Source organism: Lygodium microphyllum, chromosome 29, assembly GCF_053477565.2.
Source record: "Lygodium microphyllum isolate KBCC chromosome 29, Lygodium_microphyllum_v1.1.10, whole genome shotgun sequence".
Lineage (NCBI taxonomy): Eukaryota > Viridiplantae > Streptophyta > Polypodiopsida > Schizaeales > Lygodiaceae > Lygodium > Lygodium microphyllum.
This window is the reverse complement of record NC_141163.1, coordinates 17,209,515-17,218,401: the sequence shown is the minus strand read 5'-3', so window position 1 is coordinate 17,218,401 and position 8,887 is coordinate 17,209,515.

The following is an 8,887-nucleotide window of genomic DNA, read 5'->3' as shown; positions in this document are numbered from 1 at the left end:
CGCTACAAAGTAAAAAATATGGACGTGTATCTTCGTCCATTAGTCGATGAGCTTAAGATTTTGTGGGAGGAGGGGGTCACGGTGCAAGATATGAGCAGGTGCGATGGTCGGCGGTCAGCCAACATTCGAGCCATTCTCATGTGGACGATGCATGACTTTCCGGGATTGGGAGAGTGCTCAGGTGAGCAGACCTTTGTTCACGCCGGTAATATCTATATTTTATTTCATTCAATCAAGTATTCACTAGGTCGTGGATCGCCTTGCAGGTCTCGTTACCTCAGGTTATCATGCATGTCCATTGTGTGGGCCACAGTTAGACTCCCGAAGGTCACGAACCATGAAGAAGATGGTATATCAAGGACACGCCACTTTCTTGCCGGAGGATCATGAACTCAGGGAAGGTTTTCTTGGACGACCTCCAGCACGTATGAACGCTGCAAGCTGGTACGAGCTGAAAATGGTAAACCCGGAATCACATCCAAATGGAATGCGACGGTTCTCAGTTTTCTACGAGTTGCCATATTGGACCCACTTACAGGTCAACCACTTGTTGGATCCCATGCATATTTTCAAAAATGTGGGCAGCTTGCTATGGGACCACATCACAGGAAAGAGAGACACTATAGGGTCACGAATGGATTTAAAGGAGGTAGGTAAGATGGAGGCGCTTTGGCCGCAGTCGAGTGCTGAAGGGGGAGTGCAGCTTCCTCGCGCTCCCTGGGTTTTGTCTACCAAAGAAGAGCGCATTGTGAAGCAAGTAATCAAGTCTATCCGCACTCCGACGGGTATGATGCGTTCTCTCAGGTCCGCATTTTCTAAAGATGACCAAATGTCTGGGCTAAAATCCCATGATTGGCATAAGATATGTCAGGTTTGTGAACAGAATGGATTTTAATAAGCGTGGACATTTTGAAATTTGAAAAGTGACCATTATTCTTAATGCTTTCTCATTTGTGGCAGTTTGTCCTACCGATCGCGATCGCGGGATGCCTAACTCCAGAAATTCGCGGGGCCATTTACAAGCTGTCGACTTTGGTGCAATGGATCTCACAGAAAGAGATTAAGACGTCCTCTATTGAATCCGCAAGGCGGGGAGCAGTTGAGACGGTCTGTCTCTTTGAGAAATACCTGCCCACTAGCATGCTCACGATACAAGTTCACCTTCTTGTGCATCTTGTGGACGAAGTGGAGATTGCCGGACCTGTCCATACACGATGGATGTTCTTCCTGGAGCGCTTCATGAAAACCCTGAAAGGCTTTGTGCGACAACGAGCTCGTCCGGAAGGTAGCATGGCGGAGGGTTGGTTGGTGTCAGAGGCATTAGTGCATATCTCACAATGGCTACCAACGGTGGAACCAGACAATGAAATGCTATGGACGCTCAAGGACAATGACAGGCTGACTGGAGATGTGGTGGTTGGAAATGGGGTAGAAAAAAGAATGGATGCCTCAATGGAAGAGAAAGTGAATCGCTTTTGTATGTTGCACCATGCCTCCATGGAGACGTGGCTCGCCAAGTACCAGATTGCAAGGCAAGATCGAGAGGAAGCGCGAGCTAAATTCCGACGCAGTACGCGTCACCGACCGATTCGATATCCCGAAGGCATGGAGGAGATGCCGCGGTTTATGTCAACACGATGGTTGCATGGAGCCTTGATCGCAGCATCCAGCGAAGGGGCAGAGGTCTCAATGGAGGAGTGGGAGTTCTCGAGGGGATGTAGTCCAAAGGTAATGAGGGGTTTAGAATGTGTCGTATCTGAATTTGTTTGCTACATCTAATTTGAGTGTTTCAATGTGCAGTACAAAATATATAGTGCAGCGTGGTCGCGTGGACGGCATTTTCGGGTGGAGCGTATTGACAAAATGCACTCCACAATGGACTGTGGTGTCATGGCAAGGTTTGAGCAAGAGAGCCGGCGACGAGCAACGGATCCGAACACGGTTGTGGATGAGATGGAGTATTTTGGGAATTTGCAAAGTATTATTACGGTGGATTACCGTAGCTTCTCCATGATAATATTCGATGTGCAGTGGTTCAAAGTGGTACTTGGAGGAGCTGGCGCAACGGTTCGACGAGGTCCATCTGGATTTCTCGAAATAGATTCCGAAAAAAAATGGATGGATTTGCGCGACACCTTTGTGTTGCCGGCACATTGTGAACAGGTAATCTTCTAGTCATTTGCTTGCTAATTGTAATACGACATGCTTTATGTCACAATGGTTTGAAGACGGTTTGTAAGTGTTTGTGAACAGGTAATCTTCTATCCAAATCCCCGACAACCTCGATGGTGGTATGTTATACCTTCAACTCCTAGAGGTGCGAGAGTATACGATCAAAGCGATGTTCCAGGCATAGATGAAGAATATATGCAAATAGAGGGATCGAAATTACAAGGGGTGGAGGCCACCGCAAGCTTGGAGCCCGCATCGGCTAACAATGATGGAAATACAGAAGTCGTAGAATTTTTTGAGAACGAGGCAGACTCGTTCTTTTGTGGTGACATGTCTATCGACCTTCCAGTGTATGCAGAGTTATGTCAGGAGATTAACATGGGACCATAGAATACTTCATTCTTGGAGAATTGTATTACTCAATTCGTTGTTTAGATCTTCCATAAAGGTAGATAAGATATGCATTTTAAGATGGATTTTTCAAAAATGATTTATATTAATGCGCTTTGTATAGTTTCAATTGATTATTCTAACATTATTTTTTATCTCTGCAGGTATCTTTATTTTCAGGATGAGTTGAGGGATGAGCGATGAGGAGTTTCAGGAGATGATGGCACGTATGTCTCCAGATCAGCTCGCGAGATTCAGAGAGATAGCAGATCAGGAGCTGTCTCGTTCTTCGTCAGGGCGCTCTGCTAGATCAGCTTCAGTGCGATCAGATGCTTCAGCTTCGAGCAGACGATCTCGACGCTCGCGACTTGGGCCAGAGGGAGGGACTGCGAATGCAGGAGGATCAGGGGGGTGCTGCTGTGGAGACACGGACGCGGTGTCTCCGTCTCGTCGTTCAGCTAGAGCTCGGTCACCTCCAAGATTTGTCACACCTGTGGGGACGTCCACTCCAGTTACTCTGGCTTTTGCGCAGCCGTCGGCAGATGTCACGCCTTTTGGTGGCACTCCTTTTGGTGGCACTCCTTTTGGTGGCACCCCCTCTGGTGGCACTCCTTTTGGTGGCACCCCCTCTGGTGGCACCCCTTTCAGTGGCACTCCGGGAGAGGGTACCCCCGTCGGTACACCGGATGTTCAGGGGTCTCCTGGATATGCCCAGGAGCGTGGACAGAGATGGGAGAGGGCCCATACGAGGCACACTCCTAGGGATTATGGATACCTAGTGGATGGCAGGTCAGGAGCTATCATCATGAATGATGAGGGGAGGAGGGTGATAGCTTGCATGAGGGAGTTGTGCCAACAAGTTTTTCGGCACAACGTCCTAGATCATTGGAGGAACATACCGGAGGGGAGCAAGGAGTACATAGTAGCATCCTTGCATGAGGAGTTCCCGGTGCCAGCCGCAGTGGATAGATTCTCTACGGGCTGGATGATGGATTGCATGCGTGCATACATGTCACATAGACGATCCGACGCACGCAAGGCAATCAAGAGTGGGGCTCCAAAGCCCGAGTGGTTAGATGCAGAGGACTGGCGCCGACTGAGGGAGGAGGCTACAAATTCGCCAGGACGTTGGAGTCAGCAGCGGGAGGCGGCGAGGGCACGAATCGAGGCCGGATCGGTACATCATCTTGGGAGTGGCGGCCACAGGACATATTTGGAGGACTTTGTAAGTTTCTCTTTTGTTTTGCTTATTTGTTTTTTTGAGATATTATTTGTACTGACAATCATATTTCTAACAGTTAGCATTTTGTTTTCTTTGCAGCACTCCATTACAAATCGTGATCCGCAAGGCCTTGAGACTCAATATGCAGAGAGGCACGGTCTCAGATCATTGATCGACCGATTGTACAGACGCGGCGGCCCAGTAAGTCTCTCATCTTTCATGTCCGTAGTTACCATGAGATATTTGAATGCATTATTGTATGGTGGATTGATATGTTGTTTCTTTTTCTGCAGAATCCGTTTGATGCTCCTTTGCAGAGGGACGAGCTTTCGGGGGACGACGATTTGTAGCTCGCCCTCGGATCCTTAGCGCTCACATACCTTTAGTTTTTAGTCGCCCGATCTATGTAGACATTTTCTATGTATTAGTGATATTGTTTTATGATTGTACCAATCGCATTTTATGCGATATCATGTATTTATTTCATCTATCAGTTTTATGATTTCAGTATAGATTCTTTTTGTTTGCAAACGCTTTGTATGCAGCAGTGCAGAAACTATTTTGTATGGCTCTCATACAGCACACAGTGCTATATGTGGCAGGGCAGCTTGCTGCCCTGCCACAAAATTTTTTTTCCTCTGTTACCGTCGCTATTTGCGTCGCAAATTTACTGCAGGCGTCGCTATTGTCGTCGCTATCAGCGTCGCAAATTCTCTGTAATCGTCGCTATATGCGTCGCTATTTGCGTCGCTATATGCGTCGCATTTCGTCGCTATTTGCGTCGCTATATGCGTCGCAAATGCGACGCATATAGCGACGCATATAGCGACGCAAATAGCGACGATTCCATGGCGTCGTCAATAACGACGCTTTTTGCGACGACGGGGGCAAATTTTGTTGTTTGTATTTTCGTCGCTTTAAACGTCGCTATAAGGTCTATATCTTGTAGTGAGTGGACCTTTAAGACCTGCTGGTAGTAAAGTTGATCCCGAGAAGGATAAATGGTTGCCAAGAAAGAAGGTAGAGGCTAAAAAAGAGGCAGCAAAGCCGATTGAAAGACCAAAGGAGAGAATGGTTTGGCGCGAGAAGAGAACTTTGGCTAACTACCACGACTTTAACCTAGCAAGTTCTCTTTGTGAAGTTAAACTAGACGTAAATATCCTACAATTGATTAAACTTTCTCTAGGAGTACGCAAGGAATTCAAGAAAATCCTGCGTATAGGGTATACTGTAGAACCTTTGGGCATAGCTAGAGTGGGAGAAGATTGGTTTGATCATGCTGAAAAGCATTGTCCTAGGGTTCCAGCGTATGTGGATGGAATATTAGCGGAGCACACTATCGTGGACACTGGATCCTCTGTCAATATCATGAGTTCAGATTTGATGGAGAGGTTAGGTCTAGAGATCCAAAAAGACAGCTCCACACTTCTTAGGATGGCTCATAATAGTCTAAGACAACCGGAAGGTTGCATCACTAAAGTCCACGTTACAGTTGCGAGCATGGAATGCTATTTGGACTTTAGGGTGATAAGGTTTGTAGGACGTCCTAGCTATTAAGTTTTGCTAGGCAGGCCATGGATTCTACGGACAGACTATCAAGTCGATATACCCACTGGTCGAGTGATTCTAGGTCGAGGTGCCCATCATGTAATAGTGAATGCTTACCTTGAGTCTCCTCAGAGTGAGAGAGCTCCATTATCCTCCACTGAACTAGAAACAATAGATGATCCATCTTGTAGTGAGACGTCATCGAGCGATGGATCTAAAGAAGGGTCCACTACAGAGGATATTTATCACATAACCTTGAATGAGCCGATAGAGCCTCAAGATCGAATAAGAGATGTGGACGTTATTGAGTTGGACCTTGGCACGGCTAATGATTCGCGGCCAATCAAATTAGGTTCCATGCTCAATTCAGAAGAAAGAGAGGACTATGTGTCCTTGATTCAAGAGTTCCGTGATATCTTTGCTTGGAGCTATGACAAACTTAGGGGTATTCCTCCTAGTCTGGCTGTGCATACAATTCCTCTAAAGGAAGGTACCCGCCATGTATGTCAGAAAGTAAAGCGTATGCCTTTTGAACTAAGGGACGGGCTATTTGAAGAGCTTCAAAAGTTACGGAAGGTGGGTTTGATCTTCCTAGTTCAGCATACTGAATGGTGTTTGCTAGTTGTGATTAGAAAGAAGAAGAATAATCAAATCCGTCTTTGTGTAGACTTTAGAGAGCTAAATAAACAGAGTGTTAAAGATTACTATCCGTTTTCATTTATTGACCAAATTTTGGATCAATTGGCGGGTAGAGAAATATATTCGTTCATGGATTGCTTTGCAAGATATAACCAAATGGCGATTGCTGAGCAAGACAAGCTAAAAACGACATTTATCACTGTCTTCGGTACCTTTGCGTACCACGTGATGGCATTTGGGTTATGTAATGCACCTGGTTTGTGGCAAAGAATAGCCAATAAGACCTTTGGTGACATCTCCGCAGAGGAGTTAAAAGTATTCATTGATGACCTGGGGGCAACCACTGTAAGAGAAAGGCCGTTGATTATTTTGCAAAAGTGTTTTGAGCATTGCAAACAATTTTGCATAGCTCTCAACCCGTGGAAGTGCATCTTTGGAGTGCCTTATGGGCTATTGTTAGGCCATGTGGTCAATTCGGTAGGGATTGCGACTGACCCTAAAAAGATCAAGGTCATAGTCGCCATGAGTCCGCCACATACTCCAAATGAAGTGCATAGCTTTCTGTCATCAATAGGGTATTATCGGAGGTTTATCAATGCCTTGGCAAAAAGAACATTGCCACTAATGAACCTATTGTCCTTTAACTGTCACTTTACATGGAGTGATGCTTGCAAAGTATCTTTTGACAATGTGAAGTAGGAGCTTGCCAAAGCACCTATTTTAAAAGCATCCAAAAGGGGCGAAATGTTCTATATATTTTTAGGAGCAACCATGTATAGTATTAGCTGCTGTTTATCCTAAATTTGGGAGGAGAAGTGGTACCATCCGATAGCTTTTGCTAGTCAGAAGTCGGAAGTCGGAATTTGGGCATATCGAAAATTAACTACACCTATATGGAGAAGTTGTGCCTTGCGATGGTATTTGCAGCCAAAAAGTTCAGGCACTACATTCTTTATGAGAAGGTGATTTTTTATATGAAGGCTAAAGAACTTCGATTATTGTTGAATAAGTTACAGCCGCCTGATCATTTAGCAAATTGGTTAATCACTTTGCAGGAATTTGATTATGAGATTAAGAGCAAGCCGCCGAAGCTACAGGGCATTGTCGAGTATCTTGTGGATTTCAAAGAGCCAAAAGAGGTCTCGGCTGAAGGAAGTGATATGGAAACTTTGTTCAATAGTGATACGGCATCTATTCCCTCCTGGTATGCTGCTATAACACACTATCTTTCTACAGGAGAGATTGGAGCCACTTTATCAAAATCGGAGAAGAGGAAAATTAAAGAGCAGGCATTGAAATTTTCCTTGATTATTGTAGGAACACTATATTGGCAGGGTGTTGATGATATCTATCGCCGATGCGTGATGCTTGACGAGGTTCCATTTATATTGGAAGAGTGCCATGACTCCACTTGTGGAGGGCACTTTGCTGGGCAGTTGATGACACAGAAAGCTTTAAGAGCTAGGTATTGGTGGCCATCCATCTTCCAAGATTCATTTGACTATGTCAAGAGATGTGATACATGTCAAAGACATGACAGTAGAGAGAATAGGAAGCGTCCAATTATGCCGATTATGGCTACCCTTCCATTTGAGGAGTGGGGCATCAATTTTATGGGACCTATTACCCCGTCGCCTACTACTTAGAAAAGATACATTATAGTAGCAACTGATTACTTTACAAAGTGGTCAGAAGCACGGGAAACAAGGCAGGACAATGCAAAAGAGACTGCCAGTTTCCTACTTGAGCGGATCGTCTGCCATTTTGGTTCGCCAAAGGAAATAGTATAGGACTGTGAAACCCATTTTTTGAACAAGGTAATTAAAAGCCTAACTGAAGCATGGAAAATTAAGCATAAAAAGATGACCCCCTATAATCTACAAGCCAATGGACAAGTTGAAATTACCAATAAGCAGCTTATGGGTATCCTATCCAAAATAATCTCCGAAAAGAAGCGGGACTAGGATACAAAATTACATGTGGCGGTTTGGGCATATAAAGGACGTTTAAACGAGCCACTAGCCACACCCCATTCAAATTATTTTATGGGGAGGATTGTGTCTTTCCCTTAGAAATTGAGTTGCTGACCATAAGATTTGCAATCAATCATTCTTTAGGTGATGAAGATGCCCTATTCAAGCATTTTACGACTATAGCCCACTTGGATGAACTTAAATTGCAGAGAGTCTCTTGCACCAAGAGGTGGCTAAACATCAGATGAAGCAGTTGCATGATCTAAAAGCAAAGAAATACACCTTTAAGAAAGGGCAGTTAGTTCTATACTACAATGCGTGTAGGGAGCTATTTCCAGGAAAGCTGGAACCCAAATGGGATGGCCCTTACAAGATAGTTCAGTTAGGTAAAAATAAGTCCACCGCTTTATTAGCTGATCTACAGGGAGTGAAATTTAAGAATAAGGTTAATCTTAATAAGATTAAACCTTATTATTTTTTAATATGCTAATGCGCTAAATGCATTGCAGGTTTATGCTGGAGTTGATTTGAGACCTGCAGGAGAGCTTAAACTAGTTGATGGGGTAGTTAATCCCTTATTTGGAGCACCCATATCTCAAGCAAAGATATCATTAGGGGAAGCTTATCTGGTGAAGCAAGGGATACAAAGTGATTGAGCAAGAAGACGGTACCTTTGTGTGGGAAATCAAAGTTTTCTACCATCATTGTTTGTAGATTTGGACAAGCATCGCTGTTGAGGTTAATGAAGAAGGTGGGATGGAGCCGTCAACTCATCCTCTAAATATGTTGACTTTTGACTATCATAATTACGAATAGGGGAGTTTATGATGGCTGCCTATGTGAACCCATTATGGACGTGTACGTTATACTTTGATGGAGTGTCTTGGGGCCCTAATAAGAAAGGGAGTGTTGGAATAGTTATCCAAGATCCCCGATGCAGAGT